The sequence below is a fragment of the Bos grunniens genome, chromosome 26 (assembly GCF_055505025.1).
Source record: "Bos grunniens cultivar Pamir isolate PY7600 chromosome 26, Bosgru_T2T1.0, whole genome shotgun sequence".
Lineage (NCBI taxonomy): Eukaryota > Metazoa > Chordata > Mammalia > Artiodactyla > Bovidae > Bos > Bos grunniens.
Window position 1 is genome coordinate 30145006 of NC_141190.1, and position 8937 is coordinate 30153942.

Here is an 8937-nt window from a genome sequence, read left to right on the forward strand (position 1 = left end):
CTTACATTCCCACCATCAGTGTATAAGGGTTCCTTTTTCTCAACATCCTCACCAGTATTTGTTATCTCTTATCTTTTTTATAAATCTGTGTTTTATTTTATTTACGATTCATAACAACCGTGTACTCCTTTTTGACTTTTGCATTTTTTATTGTGTATTGGGGTGTAACCAATTAACAATGTTGTAGAAGTTTCAGGTGAACAGCAAAGGGACTCAACCATACATATACATGTATCCATTCTCCCCCAGACTCCCCTCAACATCCAGGCTGCCGCGTAACATTGCACAGAGTTCCCTGTTGACAACAACCATTCTGACAGATGTGGGGCAGTATCTCAATGGATCTGGATTCTCCTAATTATTAGTGATGTTAAGCACTCTTTTGTAAAACTATTTGTCATTTGTACATCTTCTTTTGGAAAATATTCAGTTCTTTTGCTTGTTTCTAATTGGATTATTTTGGTAGTTAGTTTTTTAATTTTTTGAAGAATTTTTTGAGTTTTTTTGCTTTTGATTTCTGTGAGTCCCTTATGTATTTATTTAGCATCATTGATGTACAAAGAAGTACACATGTTTAATGTGTACAGTCCATTGTAAGCATTTACCATATTTTGTTTATCCGTTCATCCAACAGTGAACACTTGGCAGCTTTTACTTCTTGGCTATGGTAAATAATGCTGCAGTGAACATGGGTATCATATACCTGTTTAAGCCCCTGCTATCAACTCTTTCGGGAATACTCCAACAAGTAGAATTGCTATATTGCATCATAACACTGTTTTTAACTTTTTGAGTGAATAAATAGTTGAATATATTTAAAATTTTCAATTTATATATCTTAAATTTTTTAGCGAGGAGTGACATTTAGAATAATTTTATAGGTCTTGGCATTTCTTTGGTTGTGATTTATGAGTCCACATTTTTGAACATTTATAATTTTTATGAACATTAATAACAGTAACTATTTCCTCTTAATAGAATTTGCAAATATTTTTCCATTTATTACTTACTTTTTACTTCATTAAAGGTGGTGTGTGTATTTCTGCATGTATTAATTTTAGAAGTGGGATGAAAGGAATAGAAACATTCTAAAATAAATATGTGCACTGTGAAAATTCAGAGTTCATATGCTGACATGAAGCACAGTCTGACCAAAGTGGTTTCCAGAGAACAACACATGTGGCATTTGGTTCTGCCTTTGCCACGATCCTTGACAAGCAGGCACAGCTGTTCACAGAATAAGTTCCCTCTGCCCAGTGTTTAAGGAGGAAGATGTTCTCACAGGAAAAGCAGTAAATCTACAGGAGAGATGCCCATAAAGTCTCATTCAAGATGCTTAGTGTGAGAGACTCTGGTGGAAAAAGAAAATTCCGACTATATTGTCACTGAACTGTTTGAAAAACAGGCAATCGGGTCTTGATTAATGAGCATTTCCTGCATCATCTGTGCTCAACCTCTCTGCAGCTCGCTTCTGTAAACTCTAATACACGGTCCCGGAGGAAGTACTATTTTCTCTGGTTTTGAGGTTTCTTTGCTTCCTATGTCACTCCTGCTTTCTTGATCACACTCATGGCAATCAGGTGACAAAAAGAGCAGAAGAATGATCAGGCTTAAAAAACAAAAAGACAAAGAAAAACCAAACAATTCTCAAATATGAAGAGTCTAGTTTAAACCTTCACCCACAGATATATTTAGATTTCTTAAGGCTCTTTTTCTTGATCTCTAGACTATCAATTAGCTGTTTTTCTTTCTCACAACTCAATGTGGCATCTGTATGAATTAGTCAAACTGAAAGGCAAGTGGGAAACCTATATCTTTGCTCTAATCCTAAGCTCAAACCTACTTCCTTTACAACAGTGTTTTCAAACATTTTTTCCATTATTATCCCCCCAAAGAGCCCTTTCAGACAATTTTTACTAATTACCCTCCTTTAATGAAATTCACTGGAAGGACTGATGCTGAAGCTGAAGCTCCAATACTTTGGCCACCTGATGCGAAGAGCTGACTCATTGGGAAAGACCATGATGCTGGGAAAGATTGAAGGCAAAAGAAGAGGGCAGCAGAGGATGAGATGTCTAGATAGTGCCATCAACTCAATGGACATGAGTTTGAGCAAACTCCAGGAGATAGTGGAGGACAGGAAAGCCTGGCATGCTGAAGTCCATGGGGTTGCAAAGAGTCGGACAAGACTGACTGGGGTTGCAAAGAGTCGGACAAGACTGACTGAACAACAACAACAAATGAAATTTTAATATCAGGGATACATTTATGAGCTGATGGGATTTACTTGCTCTATGCAATAAATTCCAGAAGCATCTCCTTCACAGTTCTGGTTGATCTCTTTTCCTAGGACAGAGTCATACTCCTAGAGCCTTTGGTGATAAATTAATTCCTTGACCCTAGGACTATTTCCTTGTGAAGCTTCTGATTTCATTGAGTGGTATCTGCATATCTCCTCTGTAGTAAAACCTCATTGACTTGTATAAGAAGACTAATAGAGAATAGGAAGATATGAAAAGAGAGGAAAAATAGGATCCACAGAGAATATATCCACTTGATAAATTCATGCAGCTGGATAAAGTCAATGAGGCATGAGTCAGGCATAGAAAGTAGAGAAAGTCAGTGGTTGAGAAAAGGGAAGGTGACCTCTGAGGAGGATGAGGACAGAATACTGAGAGAGGAGGTGATGGGCTTCAAGGAGTGTGACCTGGAGAGAGTGTGCACCAGTGTGAGATCTGCTCAACCACTCATGGGAGATTTTAAATCAAATGATTGGGTGTCTGCACATCTTTGGTATGAAATCTGGACTGGCCCAGGGGGAGATGTTGACTTAAGAGAAATGAATGAGGTTGGTCCCATGGAGCTTTGCAGGGGAACAGGCAGATGGCTCTGGTGGATGAAAAAGAGACCTTCCTGGCCGTTCTCTGCCATGGTCCCTTCTCTGGGTGGGGCGGGAGGCATTCCGTTCCCTCTGATACATTCTTTCTCTTCCTGTATCAGCCCACAAATAGATATTCTTTTGCCTCCAGATAACAACAACGACCCCAAAGCCATGCTTTTTTTTTTTTTTTTTTTAAGAACTTTTATTTTATTTATTTATTTTTGGCGGCACTGAGTCCTCGTTGCTATGCAGGGGCTTTTCTCTAGTCATGGCGAGTGGGGACTGCCCTCTAGTGGTAGCGTGTGGGCACTCATTGCGGTGGCTTCTCTTGCCGTGCAACACGGGCTCTAGCGCACACAGGCTTCAGCAGCTGGGGCGCAGCGACTTAGTTGCTCCACAGCATGTGGATCTTCCCGGACCAAGGATCGAACCCAAGCCATGTGTTTTGATTCCTACCAATCTGTGCCCTGCTTCCAGCCAGGCCTCCTTGCTAAGTGAGAATGGAGGCAAACAAGGCTCTCCAGACTCAGGTTGTGCATCTTCCCCCAAAGTTTCCTGGCTGAGGCTTTACGAAGTGAAAATTTCCTTTTTAAAAAAGTGCCCTGCAAAGGGCAGCCCTGTATTTCTCTGTGACTTGAGCAATGTCGTTACTGCCCAGAGGATGGAGGGAGATAGGATTTACTGCTTAAAGGGCCCCTCCGTAAGTCACCACCCTCGGCAGAGATGCATATCCATAATTTATGGAGGAAGTGATGAATCACTAGAAAATACATCCTGCCCATTAAAGAGAGCTGCTGGCCTCGGGACTCCTGTCAGCCCATCACGCTGAACTGAAGGGTCTGGGCCAAGGACATGATACTACCTTTCTCTGCCACTGGTATTTAGGGCACAGACAGGAATTTTGTCATTGTCTCAGAGGCTTCAGGGGCTTCCCTGGTGGCTCAGATGGTAAAGAATCTATCTGTAATGTGGGAGACCCCAGGTTCTATCCCTGGGTTGGGAAGATCCCCTGGAGAAGGGAATAGCTACCCACTCCAATATTCTTGCCTGGAGAATTCCGTAGATAGAGGAGCCTGGCAGGCTACAGTCCATGGGATCACAAAGAGTCAGACACAACTGAGCAACTAACATTTTCACTTTTCAGAGGCTTAACGACCTCTAATGGAGTCCAGGTTTGGAAAATAGGTTCATATAAGGGAAACTAGGAGAAGCAGAGGGATCTATACTTCATCAGGTCCACCTTAAAGGGAGAGAGAAACTGAAAGTGAAGTCGCTCAGTCATGTCCGACTCTTTGTGACCCTATAGAATGTAGCCTCAGAGAAGGCAATGGCAACCCACTCCAGCACTCTTGCCTGGAAAATCCCATGGACAGAGGAGCCTGGTAGGCTGCAGTCCATGGGGTTGCGGAGAGTCGGACACAACTGAGCGACTTCACTTTCACTTTTCACTTTCATGCATTGGAGAAGGAAATGGCAACCCATTCCAGTGTTCTTGCCTGGAGCATCCCAGGGACGGGGGAGCCTCGTGGGCTGCCGTCTATGGGGTCACACAGAGTTGGACACGACCGAAACAACTTAGCAGCAGCAGACTGTAGCCTACCAGGCTCCTCCATCCGTGGGATTTTCCAGGCAAGAGTACTGGAGTGGGTTGCCATTTCCTTCTCCAGGGGATCTTCCCACCCAGGGATCGAACCTGGGTCTCCCGCATTGTAGGCAGATGCTTTACCGTCTGAGCCACAAGGTTCAGCTCTTCCTGCAGGTGATGCGGAAGCATGCAGGAATCAAGTCTTCTATATGTGGCCAGAAATGAGATTTAGAGATTGAAAGCTGGTGGTCAAGCTGAGGATACAGAGACACACAATGAGCATTGGCTTATCTAATCCACTTGCAAAATAAGAGGAAGGGGCAAGAGGGACACTGAAGGGAAAGCAAGGGAACATGTGAAAGACAGAAATAACCACAGAAGAAAAATGAAAATGAACTCTTTACTCATTAAAGAACCAAAGGGAACAAAAAGTTGAAACCTAGAACCATAATATGTCTAGAATTGCTCAACAGTGTGGCAAATTTGGCCCAGATCTAATATTATTCTCATTTTCAAAAGCTCAGGAACTTTAAGAGGTACCTGTTTTGGGTCCCTAGAATTTACCGAAATGGAAAAACCCAGACACCAGAGCAATTCAGCAGACTTTCACAACCCACTGGCCTGAACTCCTGCTGTTTCTTCAGACCACACACACCCATCAGGCCCTCTGGAGAGGAGGAGGCTTTGACCAATAGGAGCAGCCGGGAGATATTTTCCTCCTGGTTCCATTGAGGCAATGCTATAAGGGCCTCTATGGGCGGAAGTAAGAAGCAATGGCCCTCCGCCCCATGTTCTTTGTTCTTCGTTCAGGACTCCCACTCTTGCCCTAACACAGCCTGCTCACAGAGACATCATTTATACCAAGATATCAGTGGAATTTCCTCTTCTCTGTGTTTTCACATTTTAATGGAGACCAAGACCTAAATCTAAAAGAATGAATTGCTAAGAATCGGATTTTAGTAATAGCCAGCCTTATGAATAGGCTGTGCATGTGTGCATGCTCTTGCTCAGTCATGTCCAACTCTTTGCAACCTCACGGACTACAACCTGCCAGCTTCCTCTGTCCATGGGATTTCCCAGGCAAGAATACTGAAGTGGGTTGCCAGTTCCTCCTCCAGGGGATCTTCCCAACCCAGGGATCGAACATATACCTCCTGAGTCTCTTGCATTGGCAGGTGGATTCTTTACCACTGCATCACCTGGGAAGCCCCATGAGTAGGCTGGTTCCAGGCAAATCACTCTTGATATGGCCTGTTAGACACAAGGATCCAGCCTCTGCCCAGGCTGACTTATGTCCACCTGTGATACTTGTCTCCCTTCGCAAACACACCACCCTGTCATCAGCCCCAGGGCCTTTGCACTTGCTCTTGTATCTATCTGTAGCTCTCTTCCTCAGCCCTTCACATAGTTAATAGTCCACGACTATTTATCCCAGGACAAATGTCACTCCTTCAGGGAAATCCTCCCTGCCTCCCAAGATAAGGTCCTGCTCCCTAGTGGAGGCTCCCCAGGACTGTGCACCACACCTCCATTCCTTCTTTGTCCTAAAGGCCTCAGATCACAACAAGCTTGACAGTCTCTGGATACCTTATAAAATATCAGTGCGACTGGGGTATAGTGGGCAGGAGGGCTCAGTAGGTCAGAGAGGCAAATTAGCCAGGCCCGGGAAAGCTTAATTCAGGATTTTATTCTAAGGACAATCAGAAAACTCTGGGGTTTTAGGGCAGTGGAGTGGATTTATATTGTAAATAATTGCTCCAGCTACTGTGTGGAAATGGATGGAGGTAGGAGACAACCTTAGAGGCAAGGAGGTCAGTTGGAACACTGCTGTGCTATGTGCTAAGTCACTTCAGTTGTGTCTGACTCTTTGTGACCCTATGGACTGTAGCTTGCCAGGCTTGCTTCCATGGGATTCTCTAGGCAAGAACACTGGAGTGGGTTGCCATTTCCTTCTCCAGGGGATCTTCCTGGCCCAGGAATTGAACCCGCATCTCCTGCATCCCCTGAATTTCAGGCAGATTCTTTACCACTGAGCCACTAGGGAAGCCCAGTGAATTGTACCAGAGGTGTTTAGTGGAGGTGCAAAGGAGCAAATGGATTCAGTGCGTGTTTGGGAAGAAGACACCAAAGATGTATTCATAGATTGAATGTGGTGTTTGAGGGAAAGAGAACAACTAGTTTTTTACTTGAATACCTAGTAAATGCAGCATTGTTTATTGACACGAGGAAGACTGATAGGAGTAGGAAAGTGAGGGAAATCGATGATGTTTCGGGAAGTTAAATTTCAAGTCTGTTAGACCTCCAAGTGGAAATGTCAAGAAAGCAAGTGGAATTGCTAGGAAAGGTCAGAGTGGGAAAAAGATATTGCACAATTATTGATTTATAGATTGGTTTACCAGGGCCAAGGTTCCTACTTAAGTACAGTGGAGAAAGGGACTGACATCAGTGTTTGCAAGTTAGAACCTTGGAGCCTGACTGAGTGAGAAGGGAAGAAAGGACACAAGAGCAGTGAGAACAGGGGAAACGTTAATAGCATAAGAGATTTGAAAGCATCAGTGAGGGACGTCTCTGGGGGTCCAGTGGTTAAGAATCCATCTGCCAATGCAGGGGTCACAGGTTCAATCCCTGGGCCAGGAAGATTCCACATGCCCCGGGGAGACTAAGCCCCTGTACCACAACTATTGAGCCCACATTCTGGGGCCCTTGAGCAACCACTGAGCCTGCGTGCCACAACTCCTGAAACCCACACACCAAAGCCCATGCTCCGAAACAAGAAAAGCCACTTCGACAAGAAGCTTGTGCACCATAGCTAGAGAGTAGCCCCCACTCTCTGCAACTAGAAAAAGCCTACCCTACATGCAGCAACAAAGACCCCAGTGCAAAAAAAGAAAGAAATCAAAAAGCAACAATGAGGTTATGTAATTGCTCATGAAGCAGATCCAGAGTAGGCAAGATGGAAGCACAGAAGATGGTTGTCAGAGAGTGGATTTAAGAGACAGAGACCTTACACATTCCAGATCCCAAGCCTTTGTTTTGGTGCTGGTGGTGTTGCCCTGCTCCAAAACATCTTCCCTCCTTTTTCAGCATCAGCCCCTCCATGGATGTTGTTACCCACTCTGTAGCTTTAAACCAGCTTGATGCCCATTAAGCCGCCTACACATTGACCATGAAGTAGGCACTGAACAGCTCCATCAGTGACCACCTTCCCACATCACTCCTGCTGCTGTGGCTCTGCCTGATTCCTCACCCTGCAGAACTCTGTGGGGCTCTTATCATCTTTGCTCTGGTCTAGAGTCTCGGTTCCTTTTTCCATGCGACATCATACCTCCAGCTCTGGATCCTCTCGGAACTACTGCTGCGGTTTGCTTTTTGGAACTCTGCCTCTGGCTGACAAGGCACCCCCGCAGGCTCCGCCTGGTTCTCCAAGAGGGAGAGGATGAGAAAACACCCACGACTTCCTCCATCCTCCCTTCCCCACAGCCTTCCCTCACAGATGCCACACTGATGAGCTCCTCTTCCTGTTTTCTCTCCACGCCTAAGAATACGTTCCCATCAGCTGTGTAAACATATTCCTCTGGCCTCCTTTGACTGTAGGAATCTTATGCTGCTCCTTATTCCCTTTTTTTTTTTAACACTTTTATATGAAATTTGATCTTGATCTTTTTGTCATTCATTTTTACATGGAATTGGTTGTTTTCCTTCCTCGCTTCATGGCTCTCGAGCTCCCTCTTCTGCTGTTTTTGTGAAATGTTCAGAACATGTTCTTTCTGAAAATTTCACCCTGGTCTCTCCTCATTCCTTCGGAACTTTCTTCCTTCCTTGCCTCTGTTGACCCCTGCTGCTCACTTTGAATCTTATTCCCGGCAGATTCAATTCAATGAGGGGTGTCATCTTAGAAGGAACTTCGTCTGGTTAGCATTGAAAGTTCACCGGGTCCTGAATGCCAGGACGCAAGGGTCCTGGGAACTCAGCAGAGGCACACAGGCTGGCAGAGTCTGAAAATCTCCTGGTTTCAGCAGCTGTTCTCAGGTTGGCCCTCCAACCTCCACTGCATACCTGTCTGCTTGTGGTACCCATCAGATGCCCACTGCTTTCCTTCGCTTTCCCAACACTCGTGTGGCTATAATTCCAGTTTTGGAATTTTGATGGTTTGACTCCACCTACTCATATTTACTGTTCATGCAGATACTTTGTCAGCTAGCTTTTTTATAGATGTTGACTATAAATTTGGAGGAGTTGGGGTTTTTCCTACCTAATTGGTCTGTTTAACTTTATAGGTATACTTGTGTTCAGTCGCTCAGTCATGTCCAACTCTTTGCGGCCCCATGAACCGTAGCCCACCAGGCTCCTCTGTCCACGGGATTTTCCAGGCAAAAATACTGGAGTGGGTTGCCATTTCCTTCCAGAGAAATGACAAAATTATGCCACCACTGCTGTTTTCCCAGACTCCCTTGGGTTACCTGTTTAAGCC

General features: G+C 44.7%; 1 long non-coding RNA gene across 1 annotated transcript; it reads right to left on the minus strand.

Moving 5' to 3' along the window:
• Positions 1-975: 975 nt before the first annotated feature.
• LOC147344303 (uncharacterized) lies at positions 976-7953 on the minus strand. The gene is made up of 2 exons (XR_015155686.1): positions 7792-7953; positions 976-1609 (listed from the first exon to the last, which is right to left on the minus strand). It is a non-coding gene; the product is annotated as an uncharacterized LOC147344303 (long non-coding RNA).
• Positions 7954-8937: the final 984 nt, after the last annotated feature.